A 20,332-nucleotide genomic window follows, 5' to 3' on the forward strand; every position below is an offset into this window, starting at 1 on the left:
CGGAGAGGGCGAGGGGCTCAGGGTGGGCCGGAACCCTCGCAGCTCAGCCCCAGGCCCGGCCCCGAGGGCCCACCCGGCGGACTGCGAGCGCCGGGTCCTCCACGCGGGGGCCCGACGGGACCGGACTCTCCTGGGTGCACAGCCTCCACAGCTGGCACATCGGCTACTGTTTGCGGAGGGCTCCACGGTTTACAAAGGATTTTGCCGTTGACAAAGCTCGGAGCTGTTTCCAAAACACAATTCACAAGGTAATTTGCCGGTTGCAAGGCCCTCCACGGGGTTCCAAGCGCTTTACAGCTCGGAAGGCGGTTTATGGTTTGCCAGGCACTGGCCTACTTGGAACTTTCTAGCCCGTGGATTCCTCTGCGCAGCCGTGCGCACAGTTGTCTGCAGGTTTGGTTACTGTTTAGGAGACCCTTCAGCTTTTACAAAGGGGGTCCAGGCGTCCAAGTGGGAGAAGCGCGTGTGCGCATCACTTTGCCGTTTACAAAGCACACGCCAGTCCTCGGTCCCTTGAGTTTATATAGCCCATGACCTCAGTGAGGGCCCCCTACCATGCTCATTGCCCTGAGTGGCAGGGCCCCCTCTTCCCTGTCCCTGGGCTGTGAGGTGGCAGTCACTGGCATGGGGCCAGATGTCTCCATTTCCCTCCCAGCAGCAGGGTTGAGCGGGGCCCTATCCCAGACCTGGGATCGAAAGTGTCTCTGGACTGACGGACAAATGGCGGAGGTGCTCGGACTTCCTGTTTCCATTGTAGCCCTGGGAGCCTCCTCATCCTCCAGCATTAAAAATGTAGCGTTCAGGCCTGGTGGGAGCAGGAGGTGGCCTCTGAGGGAGGATTTGGCGAATTCCCTCCTGGAGACCCGGGGAGGCAGCTTCCCCTGTTAAGTGTCAGCCCAGCCTCTTCTCTCCTCAGAACCCTGCGGTGGCTCCCACCCTCCCAATCCACGCCTCCCCACGCCTCCCCCCAACCCTTGCTCCCTGTGCTTCAGCCATACGATGCTCAGACCTGCTTCTGGTCTTTTGCACTAGCTGTCCTCTCTGCCCAGAACGTTCTCCCCCAAGACATCCTCCTGGCTGGATCAGGGTGCCTTTGCTCACCGCCCCCCCTACCCCCGAGAGGCCATCAGTTCTCCCTGACCACCCTGATCTCTCCCCTTGCTCCTTTGTATTTTCTTCATATTTGTGTTTACACTGTAGTCCACTGACCACCTCCCCTACTATACTGGGAGCTCTTCTAGGGCCGGGATGGTCTGTCTTGCTCAGACCCTGTCATGGAGGAGGGTCAGGTAATGATGGGGGAAACAGGGCAGGAGCAGGGCAGGTGCCTTCAGGCCCCAAGACTGAGCCCAGAACCAAGGCAATGGGGCCCAGAGAGCCAGGCCCTGCACCAAGGTTTAGGCTGGGGGTGGGGGTGGGGGTGGGGACTGCTCTTCTATTTATTTGGGGGCACCGGTCCTGGGCTCTAGGACCAAGGCAACCTCCTGGTTGTACCGACTGGGGACTCTGCCTCGGGGAAGTGATGAGCCCCAGGAGCACCAAGGCTGGGACCGCGTCGGGTCTGCCCCACCCAGGCTGCCCCTGAGGACCTGCATCACTGTGGACGTCAGCACAGTCCTGGGAGCAGGACTGACGTTTACCCCCCACCCACTCCAGCTTCTAAGCCTATCAGGGTAACTCTGGCCACGGGAAGGGCCGCCACACCAGCTCTACCCCCGGCTGTGTCCTTGACGCTGGGCAAGGCAGCTGTCTTCTCCTCTCCCAGCAGGGACTACACAGCATCTGGTGGAGGCCCTAGCCAATGCAAAATCCCTCCCTGGCCAGACCCCCGCCAGGGCTGCGGCCTCTCCTGGCACACCTCACCTGACGGGGAGCTCATGCTCAGCCAGACGTGCTTCTTGGAGGGATCCGAGATTTTCCTCGTCCTGGTTCTACTCCCCGAGGCTTGTGACGTGTGAGCCCTGTGTAAACTCCAGCATGCTCTAAATGTGCATTTCTTTGCCTCTTGTGAGAGCCGTTTGAATCCTTTTGGAAACCAGGTGGGAGGGTCTATATATACATCCGCTGTGCTATGTTTATCCTGGCTTGTTTATCCTCAGGCCCAGGGCAGTCAGGTTCTCCTGGAGGTCACAGAGGCTCAGTGAGGGTCCAGCCTTGCCTGAGGCCCCCAGGCAGTGAGACAGAGCTGGGTGAGCCCAGTAACGCAGGAGGCCTGTCCCAGCCCCCAGCCCGAGCAGGCCACCTGCCAGGCTGGGTTTAGCTGCATCCACCCCCTCCAGCCTTGCAGAAGCCGTGGGCTGCTCTATTTCTGTCCTGGGCTGGCCTGGCAGTGGGACTTGGGTGGGGACAGGCTTGGGAGGCAGCTGCAGCTGCCATCTCTGGTCGAGGATGCACCAGCCCAAGAAGGTCTTCCTTTCCTGGCTCCTAAACCCTCCATGGTTCCCAACTGCCAGCAGAGCCTTGTCTGGATTATTCCCTGCAGGGCGTGGCACATGGAAGCTGTTACCTGAGCACCTACTGTGTGCCAGGCAGCATTCTAGAACTAGAGCTATAGCAGGACCTAGACCCACCTGGCCTGCCCTCTGTGGGCTCAGAGGGCACCAGGCAGAGCATAAGCAAACTCATAAATGCTTAAAGCAGCATTTCCCACTTTTTCCCCATTATCATTCCCTAAGGAGAAACATTGAATTAAATCAAGTTAATTAAATCATTTTAATTAATTAAACTTGATCACAATTAAGTAACTCAATTTAATTCAGTAAATTAATTTCTCTCTAATGAGAGATACAATACTAAGGAATGAAACTTTCTCACGTGGGGCCACAAATAATTGAAACGTCTGTTTTTTTCAGTCCCCCAAGAGCCAATTTTTGCCCCCTTTGAAAATGTCTGGCTCAGAGGATTATGACCTGTGCTCATTGTAGTGAAAAGAGGGCATCTGAGGTGGGACCCTCACTGGGCACAGGTCACGGGGGATGGACCACAGCCTCATGTAAGGGAGAGGGGCAGCAGCAGGAGGACTAGGAATCACATGCGTGAGGAGTGGAGAGCATGCCCAGAACAGCCTGTGCAAAGGCCCTGAGGTGGGAGGGCACTTGGTGCTACTTAAAGAACCAGGGGTTGTTGGCAGGTCATGCGGGCCCCTGCAGACCCTGTCCAAAGACTCTAGACTTTATTTTCAGGGCATGAGGGAAGTCTTGTAGGGCTTCAGCAGGGAGAGAGGCGACTGGATTTACCTGGAGAACAACAGTAACAACAGGCCCAGCTTTCTGGAGAGTCCTCATCTCTTTTTGCCTCCAAAGCCCTGCTCCATGCCTCCCCACCCAGCTTCTGGGTCAGACAGCTCTGGATTTGAGTCTGTCACCCTGGCAGTGTGACCTTAAAGATGTCATAGCACCTCTCAGACTCAGTTTCCTCTACTGCAGACGGGCGTTACTAATGCTTGCAAGATTGCAGGTGGTTTCCATGAGATGCTGGAGAGTTCAGAGGCTCATCACGGGCCTGGCACACAGTAGGTGCCCAGTTAATGAACCTGTCCCTCTGATTCCTGGGCACCCCTTGGGCCAGGCCCAGAGGGAATCGTGAGCTTCAGGCGCTGTATGCCTCAGCCCCAGTTCATTCTCACAGTCACCTTTATAAACAGAAGCCTCATTCCCTGTGGTCCCTCCAGGACATACGTGTGTGGCTGAGATGGGCTTGTTTTTAAACCTTGGTCTCCAGGTCTGTCCTGGGACTGTGAGATTTCACAGGCTGCTCTCATGGGGGTGGGGGCAGACCTGCCCATCTTGGGGTGCTGGAGCCTCCAGCTGGAGCAAGGCCAGAGCCTGGCCGGTGTCTGCCCCTCCATTGGAGTCTTCGTAGTCCCCTCTGTCTACAGGCGAACTTCAGTAAGCCCACTTCTCTCAGGACTCGGCCTTGTTGGTGTGAAGTGGATCAGAGAGGCTACCCTCCGGCCTGCCTGCTGTGTGGTTGCAGTGGTTCAGCGAGGAGAGCTTAGCGGAGGAGGTCAGAGCCCGGGGCCAGGGTCAACGTGCAGTGGCTCCCTTCCACCTCCTGCTCATTCTGGTCCTATCTCAGGACTTCCCTTCGGAATTCTTGGTTGCAAGCAGCACAAAGCGACTCTGTCCACCCTAAGTAAAGGGAGCATTTCTTGGCTCAATCTCAGGCTTACAGAGTGGAGAAGGCGACTTTCAGGGGCTGAGGGGGCAACAGGGACCTGGGAGTCTGGGCCAGCATTCTCGGGACTCCACTGTGGCCCTTGACCCACATATTACGCTTCAAAGTCCCAGGCAGGAGTGGCCTGCTGACCAAACCAAAGTCTGTCCTTTCAGCTTCTGCAGTGGGAGATAAGACACTGCCTGCCTGGGACCCCACAGAGAGGGATGCCTCCCAAGTTAAGAAGGGGTTGGAGTGCTGGACTGCCACCCCACCCCAATACACATATTCACTACCCACCTTTTTGCTGGCAAACTCTTACTCATCCCTCAAAACCTACTTCCACAGGTATTGGTCACCCCCTTTGCAGGGTTCCGTCTACCCAGCCCCAGTCACACCAGGTAGCCATGTCCATGTCTGGGTCTGCTTCCTGCACCAGACCTGTCCCTTGAGTCAGGGTTGACCAGCATGTTTTGGACACTCATTCTGTGCCAGGCACCATTCCATGCACTTTGCATGAGTTATTGCATTGAATTTTCACAACCACCCTAGGAAGCTTTTGTTACCTTTCCCATCTTGCAGATGGAGAAACCAAGGCACAGAGAAGCTAGGGAATTGTCCAATACCACACAGCTGGGGAGGGGCACACCTGGGGTCCAAGCCCAGGCAGCCTGGCTCTAAGCGCTGGTGAGTGAGGGGGTGCTCAGGCCCCCAGGGCTGGCTCCATCCAGGTGGGGTCTGTCCACTTTGCTGCTCTTCTCCTCTCAGGTGTTTGAAGACAGTGACCTTCCTCCCCTCAAAGCGAGTTAATCCAGTGAGTAGATAAGATGCCAATATCCAAATGAGAAGCCCTACGTCATTCATATCTGAAGTTGTTCAAATAAAGAAAGCACAGTCCCTGAACATTGGCACTGCTATGTTTAGAACTGAAAGTGCTGGAAAGAGTGGAAGGATCTTGTGCCCTGGGTCCCAGGGACCACGGACAGCCCCTTGCCTCTTTGTAGGATGAGAGTACCGGGTCAGCAGGTGCTCCGGCCCGGCCCCGCCCCGCCCCGCCCCGCCTCCCCGCCCCGGCCTGCCCTGGCAGCCGCCCGGACCCCCAGCGCTGCCCTCTGCTTTCCCAGCTGTTGAAGCTCCAGGCGCCCCAGGATGAACAGTGGTGAGAACGCGGCCTGTCTCGCCTCCTGGTGGGCATGTCCCAGGATTTCCCTGCACCTAAATCCTTTTCTCAGGGTCTGCTGTCGGGAGACCCTCTGAGAATTAGTGTGGGGAACGCGGGCGCTAACAGAGGTCAGGTTTTCAGTCTCGGTAAGTGACACCTGCACTCATTTCAGGGATCCGCCTGCCCCACTGCCCCCTCCCCAGCAGCTTTCCTGGCTCTGCACAGAGTCAGGGGCCTGCTTCTCCCAGGGATTTTCTGTAACGTTGCCCCTCCCCTGGCCCACCCACCTCAGTCCCTCCACTTCAGCTGTGTGGCCTTGGGCAAGTCGCTGCACCTCTCTGATTCTGTGCTGGGACCTGTTGCCTCCTCAAGGTGAACGCCAGCACGGCTCCCCGGGCATCCAAACCCCAGGTGTCGTGGCACTGCCAGCTCTCTTGGCCTGGGGTCCCAGGGAATGTCTGTGGGCTGTTGTTTTTCATCCCATCTGGGGCCACGGCATAGGGGGTGGAGAGGTCGACAAGGTGGGGCTCACAGGTGTGGGGGCTTCCTCCTGGGTGGGGAGCACTGTGTTCGCGCCCTGCCCAGAGACCTCACACCCGGCCCCCGCAGGCGCCCTCAGGCCCAGTGTGCGCAGTCCACAGTCAGAGGGCCGGGAGGTGAGAGCTGCACCTCTGGGCCCCCCGGCCAACCTACCGGGGCAGGAGAGCCGGGTCCTTGCCTTAAGGGGCACAGGCTCAGGGTGGGCTGCACTCCATAGCTCCCTGGGGTCAGGCCTCTGCCAGGCCTCTCCCTCCCTCTCGTTTCCTGGCCCTGGTGCAGGTTTCTGCTGGGAGAACCTCCTTCATGGAGCTCCCGCACCTGAGCCCTGGCCTCAGGCTCCGCTTCCGTGAGAATCTGACCAGACAGCCTGCTGGCACCAGGCGCTGTGGGTGCATTTCAATCAGGTGAGTTTATTGGTTAGGATCTAGGTTCCGTGGCTTGTTAACAACAACAAAACCAAACTAATGATGGTTTAAGCCAGATAAATGATTTTCTCTCTGCTGTAATGGTTTGAGGGTCAGTAGTCTGTAGCAAAACAGCAGATTCATGGAGCCAGGCCCAGGGTCCCTCTGCCCTGGCTGTTCAACACCTTCGTCCACGGAGCCAAGACGGTTCTGGCACCAAGCCCGCGTTCTGGGCGGCAGGATGGGCACTTCCCCTGCGAGGACACAGGCATCGTTGGCTCATGTCCTGGCACCTTGTTTTGTCACATGGTCACCGTGCTGCAAGGAAGGCTGGGAAATGTAGTCTGTCAGGCAGCCAGGTGCCCAGCTAGACACCAGGGCTGTGTGGTGGGGGGTGGGGGGTGGGGGGAAAGAAGTTGCAGAATTCCCGCCACAGATAAGATGGACGAGCTACTACTCTAAAGCTGGAACAAAATTCTTTCTTGAGAGACAGTGGTCTCTGTTAAAGAAAATTTGCTTAGGATTTGGTGGGAGGAAAGGGGCTCCCTGGGCGGGGTGCGTGGTGCAGGGGAGGTTAGGATTCGGTGAGCCTTCCTGGACTCAGGGTTTGGGGAGGGAGATGTGGGGCCAGGAGGAGGGTCCTGTGGTGGGAGCCCCTAGCAAAGAAGCCCACGCTTGTCCACATTCCCCTGGAGTGTCACACACCGCAGCCTGGGAGGGGGTGTCTGCCGGGGTCCGTCCAGGCAGGCAGATGGAATGGGTACAGAGGACAAGGCCAGGCTGGGACTATGAGAGGCACAGGGCCTGGAGCCAGCTGGATTTAAGGGACCATCAGTCCCCTGAGGGTTTCTGGAGGAACTTAGAGCAAGCAGATTTCTCCATGAGGGGTCGGGGTCATCTCACAGGTGTCCTACGAGGCCAGTAAGGTTGCATGCATTTTCCAGATGTGTTTGCAAAACGGGAATCCGTGAGATGTGCACAAGAGCAGGTGAGCTGAGGCCAGCTGCCCAGTAACCCCTGTGTTGGTGGCTGCCCGGCAGTTAGTCCCTTGCCAGGACGCGCCTTCCTCACTGGGACAAGCCCTGCTGCTGGACGTGGCCTCTGATGCTGGGCTGTCACCCCAGGCACGACCCTGAGATGGACATCCTTGAGCAGGCAGCTTGGCCGTTGGTGCAGGTGTGGGTGGTTTCCCAGGCACGGTTCCCAGAAGAGAAGTGGGCACGTTTGCCTGTAAGGGCTGCGCTTGTCCAGCCGAACGGCCCCTGGCTGGGTTGTGCCACATCGCCAGCTCACCTGCAGAGCCTGGAGAAACCTTGGCCCCCGGGGGAGGAGGGGCCAGTGTGTTTTCATCTTTCTTTCCCAGATTTTCAAACTGCTGGGCGTTCACTGTAGAAACTTTAGAAAATACTCAGCAGTCTAAAAAGAAAACTTACCTGTCACCCCATCTGCCAGAATTATTCATGGCCAACATTTTTTAGAATTTATTTTCACTGAGGCAGAACTGACACATAACATTGTGTGAGTTGAAGGTGTACAGCTAGCATTTTGATTTACATCCTTCCAGCTTTTTTTCTATACATAAATTTTTATTGTGCAAAAATATACGTGCATAAACCTTTTCTTATGAGAGATTCCTTCATGTGCACAATCAGGCTGCGTGCTGCGCGTCCAGGTGCTCAGCACAGTGCCAGCCATGACTGGCACCCCCACGTCGGGGCCGGCATCCCGTTCACTCCCGTCGTCGTGCGCTTCCACCCAGGGTTTCAGAGTGTACGTCTGACAGGTGATGACTTGAAAGCCAAACAATGACAGGATCGTTGTTTAATGCTTCACACGTAAAAATCATTCCTTAATATAAGCAAATACCCAGTCTGTTCAAAGTTAGAATTGTCTCATAAATGTCAAAATGGACAAAATATGGTTTGAATTGGGATCTGAATGAGGTGCCCAGGTCACACCACGTGATGTGTCTCCCAAGTGTCTTCACCTGAAGGCCCCCCGGTGTTTTCTTCCTTGTAATTTACTTGTCGGGGAAACTGGGTTGCTAGATCCATGGAGTTCCCGGCAGTCTCTGTATTTCCTGTAAGTTGGGAGCTGGGTCTAGAGACCTGATCTGATTCAGGTGGGACTATTTTTTTTTGTCAAGAGCACTAGCGAGGGAGCTCTGCATTCCCCCGGAGGGAGGCATGGTGTCCTGCCGTCTGTGCGGTGTTAGCAGCGGCTGATTCTCTGTGCTGACTGATTAGTGCTTGCAGACTGGTGATACCCTCATTCTACCCTTCCTGCCTCATTTGTTAGCTGACATGTTTCCTTGCAGGGAGAGTTGCCCTCCTCTGGGCTTGGCTGGTGGTGTGGTTTATAAAGGAAAGGCAGATGTGTGCTTCCTTGTCCCTCGAAGCATGTTCTAAGTTAGGTTTGTCTTCAAATGGTGACCAAGTAGGGATTAAAGAAGCACGGATTCTAAGGTATTTTGTGGTAATTACACACAATTGATTGTGAAGGTCTCTCCCCTGTATGTAACCATTACAAAATATGATTTATCGTTGGTAGAGGTTGTGAAACAAGTTCTTGGATATTGGTCTCGTTGGGAAGTGTGGTCTTTGTCCCTCTGGGGAACCTGGGACGTGGCAGACGTGGAGCTCAGGGCCTGTGGGGCTGGTGCACAACACTGTGGGGCCCTGACGCCTCAGAGGCCCAGTGCTGGAGGCCAGGAGCCTGCACATCGTCCAGGTCCCCGCTAACTCAGTCCTCTGTCTGGGTGCCAGTCCGTGACCTCCAGCAACACCTCTTGGAGAAGAGAATCCCACCCAGTGGGCCCTGACCACAAAGTCGTTTCCACAGGACAGCGATGGTCTGAACTGGCCACTGGGTGGTCACAGGGCAGAGGAGCCTCAGCGCCCCTCTGTGCTTGGAACAGACCCGAGCTGCCCCACACCTGCGCCCCGCCGCTACTGGTCAACGGAGACAGCGCAGCCTCTCCCCCACCTGGCGTTTGCCGTCACTCCCAAGAGGTTTAAAGCACAGCATTGGCATTTCCTTTCTTAGCCAACCTGGAAATCTGTCTTGTGCTAATGGGGGAGCTATGACCCTGCAGTCGGCGCCTCAGCTCTGTCTGCCGCACTTACACCGCCTATGCAGGGCTTTTAAACAACTTGTCTTTCGGTGTGGTTGTTTTCTTGCTCAACTTCATTGTTTTGGAACTTAGGAAAGGTGCATGTTTTGTTCCAACTGTGACTTTCTTGCTAATATTGTACACGGTACTTTGGTCCTCTCTCCTTTTGTCTATGAGTGATGCTGAAACTTCTACAGTCCTCTTCCTGCAGCATCTGACTTGAATTAACATCCTTTTACTCTCAGACATTAGCTCCAAGGCAGTCGGCAAGCGTATTCTGTTTTTCATGTGGTCTCCCCACCGCCCCTCAAGCAGCTGTGTCTGGTGTGGCGATGGCCACATCTGGTTTCGACTGTACAAAGGGCCGTGAGTTCTTTGTGTCTGGTGCTCCCCATTAGACCCAGGGTGGTGTTTCTCAGGTTGTCTTGGTTGTCTGAGCGTGTGTTCTGGGAGGGCCCTCCGAAGGTGCCCTGATGGTAGTCTTGGAGTTCTTGCCATTATTGTTTTGGATTGCTCATGAGCTTTGTACTGGGAAGTCGTCCAGCTGACGTGTCACCCCGCCCTCTGCTCACGCTGGGAGCCATCGGTGTTTAGACCCGCCTTCTGGGACCCCTGACATGAAGTGTGCCCGTCCGTGAGTCTGAGACAGCTTGCCCTCACCTTCTTTTTGCTAAGTTCCCAAAGGCAGCCACAGCCTGTGTTGTGGAATACGTCTCCGGTGTCTGCCTGACGCTCCCCATGCTTTAGGGGCTCCTCTTTCTTCCCCGCCTCATTTTCCCCCTTGGCCGTATCTGGAGTGAGTTTCCTCACCGTCTTGGCCCACTTCCCTGTCTCCAAGATGTGTGAAGGCCCCATGGCGAGTTCACCCTGTTCGAAGTCGCTGAGGCTTCAGGGCCAGCACGGATTTTGTGGGAATTAGGCCTCCGTTAGAACCTAGCGGGCTCTGGCCTATGTGCCAGTCACTCTACCCCAACTGCTCCTCAAGGAGCGATTCTGCCTCATCAGTGGGGCCTCTTTCTCGGCTGGATGCTCGACTCCATTGGGAGCAAAGCTGGGAAGGCCACACCTTTGCTCTGACATTCACCCCGGGGCACCTGGTCCCCTGAGGGTCACTGCTGGGTCTCAGGCCCAGAGCCTTTGCCTGTCGGGGAAGGACAGGGCGATGGCATTTGGGGTACGATGCCAGAGACCATGCGCGTCCCCTGAAGACCCCCCAGGTTAGGGCCACCTGACCTGTTTGGGCCGCGGACTCTGAGCCAGAGTGAGCTTTGCTAATTTCATTCACATGCTGGGGTGATGGAGACAGGGGACAGATGCTGCCTGGAGCCGGCCGGAGCCGCCAGGTACGTAGCCTTTTACATATAGCTCCCTTCACTTAATGGAACGCTTTTGAGATTTGCCCGTGCGTCTGCTGCTTTTCATTGACCAGTAGCCCTCCACGGTCCGCGTGCGCCACTCACCAGGGCGGATGTCGGGCCGCTTCCCAGCTTGGGCTGCGGCGGACAGGCTGTCGCACACGTTTGTGTCAGGCTTTGTGTGGTCGTGTTCTCACCTCTCTTGGGTAAATACCTAAGGGTGGAGTTGCCGGGTTGTGTGGCAGATGTCCGACTCTAGGAGAAACTGTTGAGCTGTGTTCCAGAGTGACCGTGCCATTTTGTGTCCTAATCAGCCGTCTAGCAGCATGTAACCTGGTTTTTAAGTTAACAACTGTGTTACCGATAGTTCCCTGGTTTCCGTGGTTTCGATAATTCAAACCCTCCTCTGTTGTTTAACAACTAGGGCACTCTCATTTCTCCCTAGTTCTAGACATGATTGTGAAGGACGCCTCGCGCATGGATTTTGGTGCACATCTCTGGTTATCCCTAAGGCAAAAGTTCCTAAAAGTGGGGTTACTGGGCTAAAGGGTGTAAACTTCTCTTCGGCTTTCGACATATATCAGTAGGTATTGCCTTCGTAAACCGTGGCACCAGGTTACGTCAGGACCAGCGGTGTGGGAGTGGGTTTGTCCGTTTCTCACCTGATTTGGAGGAGCCCTTCGTGCAGTGGCGACGTTCGTCTCTTCTGTCTGACGTTGTTAGCACTTTTCACAGGTTGTGTTTTGCCTTTCTGACTCACTTAGGGCATTTTTTATCCACGGACGTTTTAAACTGTTTTGTCATTCAACATGTCAGCCTAGTCTTTGGTGACTTCTGTCTTTGGTGTTATGCTTGGAAAGTCCTTCCTCATCTGAAGATTATAAAAATAGTCACCTATATTGGTTTTTTTAAGGACTTCAGTCTTTACATTTAGCGCTGCATGTGTTTATTTTTAACTGTGAAATCTATGAGACACACTGAGAGAGTCTATGCAGGTTTAACAAGTAATAGTAATAAAAATGCCCACTCCAAAATGACCGGGGAACAAGAAGTCGCAGGACAGAGAGCATGTGGTTTATCTACTTCGTTTACACAGAGGCTACAACTGAACACAGCTGCACCGTACATTGTTTAGGGCCATGCCCGGCAGAACCATGAGGCAAGCAAGGATGTGCTGAACACAGCGTCCTGAGCGCAGCTTCTTCTGAGGGGTGGGATGAAATCAGGCGGGTCTCCAGGGCTTTAAGGGGACTGGGGTGCTCTGTCCTTCAGACGGCGGTGGGCCCGCGGGGGTCCCGCTGGCACTGTGGTCACGTCGGACACGGCACTCTACCGCTTTGTATGTCTGTGTTCCACATACCAGCTAAAGATTTTCAGTTGTGATAAAATACACGTCACATAGCATGCCCCATCGTAACCGTCTGGAGCGTGCAGGTCATTACTGTTAACTACGTCCACGTTGTTGTGCAGCAGGCTCCAGAACTCCGTCCCCATTAGACAACCCCCTACCAGGCAGCCACCATTCTACTTTCTGTCTCTGCGAGTGTGACTACTCTGGGTGCTTCATAGAATAAATGCATTTTTTGTGACTGGCTTAATTTCACTGAGCAAAATGTCCTCAGGATCCACCCACGTTGTAGCAGGTGCCAGGATTTGCTTCCTTTTTAAGGCTGAGTAATATTCTGTTTTATGCAGATACCATATTTTGTTGGTCCATTCATCCATCAATGGGCTCCTCTCAGAATTTTAAAGAAATAAAAAAATATATCAGCTCTTTGCTTCTGTGTTTGACTCTTAAGGAATGTATTTGGGTGTGTGGTGTGAGGTGTGAGGTGGGGGTAGAGAGCCTGCTGTGGAGTTCACTCCACCTCACAAGCTTCAGTGTAAACTTACACCATGTGTAGGGGCATGGCGGAGCTGCTAAAATAAGGCATCTGTGTTTTTATTCACCAAATATTAACTGAGTGCCTGTTACTTACCAGGCACTTTAGCAGGGTCTGGGGGTACAGCTCTGTGAAGATGGGTATCGACCCTGTCCTCACTCTGCCAGTGACTGGTGGCAAGTGCTGGAAGACAGGGACCAAGCTGGGGTGACAGGATGAGGTGGTCACTCCTGGCTTTGTGGGGAATGTTAAGAGAAGGTGCCCCTCGGTCTGGGCCTTAAAATGTGAATGGAATTGAGAAAGAGATGACAAGAGGATCATTTCACTTGGAGGGAACAGCTTACTCAGAGACCTGGAAGTCGAATGCAGGTATTGTTTCATAGTTTATCAGTTAGAAAGAAGTCAGCTGCAGGGGACAGACAGCCCCAACTACCTGAATAATCGATCAGTGGCTTGAATAATAAACACACTCAATTATCTCATATAAAGCAAAGTTCAGAGGCTCCACAGCTCAGTGGAGTCCCAGTCTCCTCCCACCCTTCTGTTTTGCCTCCTGCAGTGTGTGAGCTTTTGTTCTTAGGCTTATTGCCTTATAGCTGCAAGAAGGCTGCCTCAGCTCCAGCCTTCACGTCCTAACACTACAGCCTGCAAAGGCTGGAGGCAGGGCGGGTAACCAGTGTGTGAAGTGTTTTTCTCCCACATCTGTCCCATTGTACCAGAAGGATCATCCTTCTCAGCCTTCTCTGATGTCTCCCTGTTCAGTAAAGTAACGTGACAACCACAGACCAACCACTGCAATGGGGAGTGGGATTCTGGGAGTGGTCTAGACCAATCAGGATTCATCATCTAGAGCTGAGCCCTTTCTGCGATGCTGGAGATGTTCTAGATCTGTGCTGCCCAGTATGGTGTTTCCACTAGCCACAGGTGGCTATTGAGCCCCTGAACTGTATAAGCTGGTGAGACTGGGGAACTGGATTTTTATTAAATTTAGTTTTAATTAATTTACATTTAAATCGCTACATGTGGCTGAGGGCTACTGTAATGGAAAGCTCAGCTTGAATAAGTCTGGGTTCGGTTATCTGGGGAGAAGGGAGACAGCTGAGAGGGCAACCAGAGGTCTGCCTGGGACAGCAGCTGTAAGCAGGTGAGGGTCCCAGTGTGCGTGAGGGCGGGGATGGGGGAGAGGCATTTCCGGGAACACTTCCGGTTTCTTTCCCAGGAGGGGAGTTGGTGAGACTGTGAGTCGGCAGGTGCGCTGGGCTCACAGCTTGGCTTCTCAGACCTTCGGTCCCACCTCAAGGCTGTGGGAAATGCAGCCTCCTTTCTGGCATCTCCAAGGACCCTCTGGCTCTGGTTTCCAGCTTTGGCTAAATGTTCTGACCTCCCTTCAGGTCTCTCCAGCTGAGGGCCCTGCCTGGAGCACGGAGGCATTGACATACAGCACAGTTCCAGATGTCCCCTGTCCTCTGCTGACATTACCCTGCCGTTGCCCCACAGCCGGTTACACTCGTGTCCCAGGGGAACATCACGTGGGCCCCCAGGGAGGAGTGACGCTAGCCCATTTCACAGGTGAGAAAGGCAAGGCTGTTCCCTGGGCTGGACAGGGTTGGGGTGTGGCCTGGTCTGGCTCCCCCAGAGCCCGTGCCTCCTCCTCTGAGGGCTCTGGGGTCAGAGCTGGAAGCAGCCGCAGGCCTGGCCCGTAAGTCAGGGAAAGTCAATGGAAATATCGTTTGGTGTATTTTTAGCTCGCTGGCTGTGAGCTGAGAGGCCAGCGTTGGTCTGTGCCGTCAGGGAGGATGAACGGGCGAGGTGGTGGGCAGAGGCGTCCAGCTGGCCAGGCCTTCCGAGCAAGTCAGGTGGGGCGATGAGCTCGGAGGGTGGTGACATGGCCAAGACCATGCCGTGTTGGGGGCAGAGCTGGGAACTGAAGGAGCACCTGATGCCAGGGCCCACCTGCCTGGGCTGGGGAAGCACGTGGGCCCTGGCATGAGGGCTCAGCTCCAATCCTGGCCCCACTTCTGGGTGGCAGTTGGACCTTGAGCCAGTTGCTGCACCGCCCTGTGCCTCAGTTTCCTCACCTACAGAATGGTATTGGAGCACAGCCTCGTGGAGTGGGCGTGAACCCAGCCACCGCCCAAGGCCAGTACTCAGAGACATGAGCACATGTGAGGCTGGTTCTGTTCTGAGCACTTTCCACCCCAGCCTGCAGTGAACCTTGCGGTGGCCGCGCGCCGGCCCCTGTCCAAGAGGGAGAGGGCACTGAGTGGTGCAGTGCAAGGTCTGGGCCCAGGTGGGCTGCCCCACGTGCTTCTCGCCAGTTCCCTGCAGGTGAGGCTGGTTCCGGGGCCGATCCGGCTCGGCCAGCCCACGGCTCCCCCACCCCCATCCTCTGATCTGTGACTCTGCTCCTTGGAGACCTCCGTGCCTGCCTGCCACCTCAGGAGGCACAGAACAACAGCGCTTTTTTTTCACTCACCACCTTTGGGTTGGTGATTTGGGTTGAGCTCAGCTGTTCTCCACTGGGCTTGCTCACTGTCTGCAAACTCAGCTCGGGTAGCTGGGCCCTGCGTCCAAGATGCCTCTGAGCCTTCAGCAGGCTGGTCCATACAGAGGCAGAAGGCTGCTGCCCTCGGGAAACCTAGTCTTAGAAGGGGCCCCGAGTCACCTCTGCCTATCTGACTGGCAGTGCAAATCACAGGATTCAAAGCAACAGGAGGTAGATTCCCTCTGATGGAGGTCCTGCAGAGAACTTGTGGCCACATTTGCAGGTTACACTTGGTGAAAAGCCATCATGTGTTCGCTCAGTGAACACGTTGTCAGCGCCTAGGCCTTATGCTGGATGTTGCTGGGGCCACAAAGAGAAATCGAACTCAGTTTCTGCCGTACAGAAGCGCTCAGTTTGACGGAAGAGGCAGACGCAGGCAGATGGGGGGATGCCCCGGGTGTTAGAAGCCAGTAGGAGGTTTGACCTACCAGAAGTGAGGTCATGGAGGTGGGGCGTGGGGAAAAAACTCCAAGGGGCTTTCTCTACCCAACAGTGCTGATTTTGCCCTCACTGTTTACCACAGGTGTGTGTGATGATCTTGTCAGCTCTGGTCAGCCTGAGGCCCATCTGGGACTGGAGTGCCCATGTGTCTGGCTTTGTGAACCCAGTCCTGGGCCGACTGGCCTTGACCTCACTGATTGAGCAGGCAAGCCATTGACCTCAGGTCCCAACACACAGGCGTACGTGTGCCAGGGAGGCAGGAACTGGGGGCTTGGGCAGGAGGCTGGGCCCATCCGCTCAGAGCCTCCAAAGTCAGGCAGCAAGAGGGTCTCCAGGAGGCTCACCCTTGGGCCACAGCCTGGCCCTGCTCAGGGAGCTGCGTGCCCCTGCTCAGCCTGGCTTTGCCCCTGGCCTCTCCCACCAGCTGACAACCTTCCCTTCCTTCCTGCTGTGTTTGTTGTGTCAGTCATGCTGGGAAGGGAAAGAGGGAGGGTTCACTCTGGGGAGAGGCGGCTGGCATCTTGGAGGGAGGGACCAGGCTGGTGGTGGTGGTGGCAGTAATGGCTCCAGTATTACTTGCTGGTTGCTGCCCTGCTCTCTCCGTCTGACTGCTCACAACAACATCCCACAAGCCTGTTTTTCAGATGAGGAAACTGAGGCACAGAAAGGTGAAGTGCTTGCCTGAGGTCACAGAGTCCAGAGGCGGCCCCTCAAGCTGCCCAGCCTCGGAGGCTGGGACATGGGCCAGCCAGCTGCTCTGCCTATGTCATGGCCCCAGGCTCCCACACCAGCTTTGCAGGATGGGGCCACTGGCCTCTGAGAGGAGCAGCAACCGGTCCCAGAGCTGGAGGCAGAGGCCCAGGGTCAGGCCCAGCAGCCGAGACTGAAGTCCTAGATCTGAACCTCCAGGCTCCAGGGCCTGTGGCCAGCAGCCACTGGGGAGGTGGGGCTCTGGGGCTCTGAGAGGCCAGTGAAGCCATCTTTCTCTTTGGGGAGGTCCCCCCTCCAAGATCTTTGCTTCCTTGGGGCCTCCTCTGACCTGGCCAGCAGGGCGCTGGCAGACGAGAGGCTGTGAGGAAGAACCAGCCCCAGAGCCATCTGCTCAGAGGGGCCTCTGTCTGGAGCCTCCGTCCCCCGGCCGGTTGCAGGCGAGGAGGGGGTCTCAGAGGCGATGCCCATCTGCTGGCTCTCATCGGGCACCAGGTGCTGCGCGAAAAGCTCCGTGCTCGTTGCCTCACTCAGTCCTGGGGCAGGAGCTGGTGCCTGGCCCATCCTGCAGAGGGGAGAGGAGGCGAGGACTTGGCCAGCCAGCAAGTGGAGGGGCTGGGGTGGGACCTGCTGTCTCTCTCTTCACCTCAGACCCATTGCTGCTGAGGAAACAGAGGCCTGGGGAGGGAGCTGGTCCCCCTGGCTGCCTGGGGCTTGAATGAAGAGCCGGGACCCGAAGCGATGGTGGAGGGAAGGGCATGAGGCCCCCTGCCCCTGTCACGGCTCCACCCGTCACACAGGATGCTCATGGCACTGGCTGCAGAGGAGCACTGGTTAAGATACACCAAGCATTTAAACAGCGTCTGGCATGTGCGACGCTTGGGGAAGCTGGCCACCACGATTGTAGTAATAACTGGCCCAGACGCAGTGCTGGAAACAGACAAGGAGGTGGTGTCCTCCTCAGTTTATAAACCAGCTTGCCCAGGTGAGGGTCAAGGACGTGGGCTGAGGTCCCTGAACCGGGAACCTGGGCGGTGACTGTGGGTGTGGTGCCCGCAGAGCCCCAGGGGACATGGCCCAGTCACCCCAGCCCTGCTGGAGGGGACTCACCCACTAGGGTCAGTGCCAGGTCTGAGCATCCCCTCACTGAGCTCCCTGGCCTCAGCCGGCACCAGCCTGGTGGGGACAGGATGTGTGCCTCGGACCCTTCGGGGTGACCTCCTGGTGGCCAGTGGGGCTGTCCAGTGGTGACTGTGATGAGGCCCCTTCATGTTTCACTGACCAAAACGCTGACAGCGGCAACGAACACTCACACGGCTCTGACTTGTTCTAAACGCCGTGCACACCTCCCTCACCCTCTCACACCCATCGTCGGCTGTTCTTCAGGGGGTCAGTCCCACAGCTGGTGAGCAGCAGGGCTGGGCTTGAACCCTGGGCTGGAGGCTCAGAGGCTGCACTTTAACCACCCCCTGTGGGGTGGGTACTTTTATTATGACACATTTATTATTGGGGAAACTGAGGCACAGCAAGGTGTTTTTGTGTCTTTTCCAAGGCCACTCAGCCACGAACTGGCTGGTGGAAGTCGCCCTGGCCCATACCCGCTGGACCCCACTCCTCAGGCCCTGGCCAGCCCTGCTCTGGTGGGTCCACTCACCACCCCCGTCAGCTCGCCTGGACCACTTCATGTGTTTCCCTGAGGCCCAGGCCAGTGTGTGTGGCTTTTGGTGGAGGGTGGCCTCCCCAGGCCACAGTGTACCTGTCTGAGAAGTGCCCTTGCAGCCCCACGGGGGTGGGGTGGGGTGGGGTGCGTAGGGCAGAGTCTCCACATGGGCCCCTTGTTGCAGCCTCCTGGGCTAATCCTGGAAGGCTTCATGGGGCCACTGGTCTCCGAGGGGCCTCACCCGCTGGACTGCCCCTTCCCCTCTTCTGACACCCTGGTCTCCCCACACCCCCCATTGTCTCCAGAGCCCAGGCAGGGGTTCGGATGCATCTCGTCTCCCCCCTCCCCGCCGCAGGCCCTTCTCTTCCCTTTGAACTGTCTGTCTTGCTGCGGAGGAAGCTATTCATAGCTGAGATGATGCAAAATTTATAAAGCGTGGTTGGTAGGGCTGAATCTGCCCCTGGCACAGGCCACACCACCCGCCCCTCCGGGCAGCTCTGTGTTTTGTGTGTGTGAGCTCGAGTGCGCAAGCGAGCTGACTGTGAGAGGGTCCGCCTCCCCTCCCAGCCCCCATCCTTCCTGGCTGCCCCTCTCTGCCCTGCCAGCCTGAGTTTCTGCTCTTGGGGGCACCCAGGCTCAGCACAGCTAATCTACCTGGGATGGAGCAGCTCCTCTGCGGCCCCCTTTCCACACTCCAGCCAGACTCTCTGTCTCCACCTGAGGAATAGTGTGACCCACACCTGTGGAGCCCGTTCCAGCGTCAGGATGCAAGCCTCACCGCACTCTACAGAGCAGTTACAATTATTACAATTACTATCTATGTTGACAGATGGGGAGACGGTGGTGGGCTGGGCAGAGGGAGAGCTGGGATTCGAACCCTCGCCTGCTGCTTAATCTCTGCTGCTGACCCAGCGTCCGCCTCCTGCTCTCTTAGTCTTTTGGGTCCGTCGCCTTCCCTCAGGTTCTAGGAAAGGGGAGATTCTGGGACCAGAAACTCCGCAGATGACTGGTGTCCAGTCCCTTCCAGGTGGACGCGCAAGGCCTGGGAGGACACACGAGGAATCGCCGCTGTGGCTCAGCCCTCGGCCCCATGGGGGTTGGGGAGGGCCATGGCTCCAACGTGGTCTGGGACAGCCAGCAGCCTCGCCCACCCAAGACGGCCAGGCTCGGATGCTGTGGCCCCCGCTAGTGGCAGTGCAGGTTCTCGCGGGAAGAGTGATCGTGGACGTCATGTACTGTCTCGCGGGAAGAGCCATCGTAGAGGTCAAGCAGGCTCTCGCGGAAATAGGGATGGAGGATGTCCCGCAGGTTCTCGCGGGAAGAGGGACCGAGAACGCCACGCAGGTTCTCGTGGGACGGGCGACTGTGGTGGCTTAGTGGCTGCAGGCCTGCTCTCCACACATGCGCCGTCTACTCCCGCATCCTCACTGTCCTCCCCTGTCAAGTGGAGAAGCAGTGATGCAGAGAGGGAAGGAACATGCCCGAGGTAACACAGCAGGCAGGGGCAGGCGACATCTTTGCACAGGCACCTGCTGGCTGTCAGCCGCTGTTCCTGCAGTGGCCCCGCGGACCCCGTCTTTACTGAGGTAACTTGTCACTTGACATAAGATCACCCGCTTCGAAGCCGGCAGTTCGGCAGCAGTGAGTGAATTCACAGCGCTGTGCTAACGTCTCCTCTCTCTGGTTCCAGACCTTTGTCACCTCCAAAAGGGCATGAGGCGGGAAGCCCCATAAAAAGACCGGCAGGACCACCACTCTCATGCCGGCACCATCCGGTTCCCTGGCCCAGAGGCGCTCTCTCTCACTTTTTGCCTCGGAAATGGCTTACTTACCCCTAAAATTCCGTTGGTTCCCTGAGCTCACTCCTGATTAGTTATTTCATTCTCTCCTGATTGGTTATTTCCTTCACTCCTGATTGGTTCATTTCCCTAACTTCTGATTGGTCCATTTGTAGCACTTCATTTGCATGGAGCTCACTCCTGATTGGTTATTTCTCTCACTGGTGATTGGGCTATTTCTACAAAGCTTGTTCCTAATTAGTCGACTTTTGTTATACCTCATTTGCATACGATTTTGCGCAGTGTAAACTGGCAGCCTATAAAAGCCTGTGTAAACCTGCTGCTGGGGTCCAGAGCTTGGAATGGTAGCTTTTTTGGGTCTGCTGGTGTAATAAACCTGAGTTCTCCAACTCCTCCAACTGTCCGAGCGTTGCTTGGTCTCTTGGCCGGATCCAGGTTGCTGTCACAACTGAGCTGTAACACATTTTTTTCTGCAACAGGCAAACCCGGTACCCGCAAGCAACCATTCCCTAACCCCTCCGTGCTGCTTCCTGTCTGAATTCGCCTGTACTGGGCGCTCCTGCGGGAT

At 56.2% G+C, this 20,332-nt stretch overlaps 2 long non-coding RNA genes across 3 annotated transcripts; one reads left to right on the top strand and one right to left on the bottom strand.

Moving 5' to 3' along the window:
* The first annotated feature begins 2,825 nt into the window (after positions 1-2,825).
* LOC140686054 (uncharacterized) lies at positions 2,826-5,058 on the top strand. 2 transcript variants are annotated; one of them, XR_012059494.1, is made up of 2 exons: positions 2,826-4,842; positions 4,924-5,058. It is a non-coding gene; the product is annotated as an uncharacterized lncRNA (long non-coding RNA). The 2 variants fall into 2 exon arrangements; XR_012059495.1 differs by having other exon boundaries at positions 2,826-4,005.
* A 13,692-nt stretch (positions 5,059-18,750) lies between these two features.
* Positions 18,751-19,752, bottom strand: LOC140686055 (uncharacterized). The gene is made up of 2 exons (XR_012059497.1): positions 19,495-19,752; positions 18,751-19,402 (listed from the first exon to the last, which is right to left on the bottom strand). It is a non-coding gene; the product is annotated as an uncharacterized lncRNA (long non-coding RNA).
* Between the last annotated feature and the right edge of the window lie 580 nt (positions 19,753-20,332).

Source organism: Vicugna pacos, chromosome 16 (genome assembly GCF_048564905.1).
Source record: "Vicugna pacos chromosome 16, VicPac4, whole genome shotgun sequence".
NCBI classification, from domain to species: Eukaryota; Metazoa; Chordata; class Mammalia; order Artiodactyla; family Camelidae; genus Vicugna; species Vicugna pacos.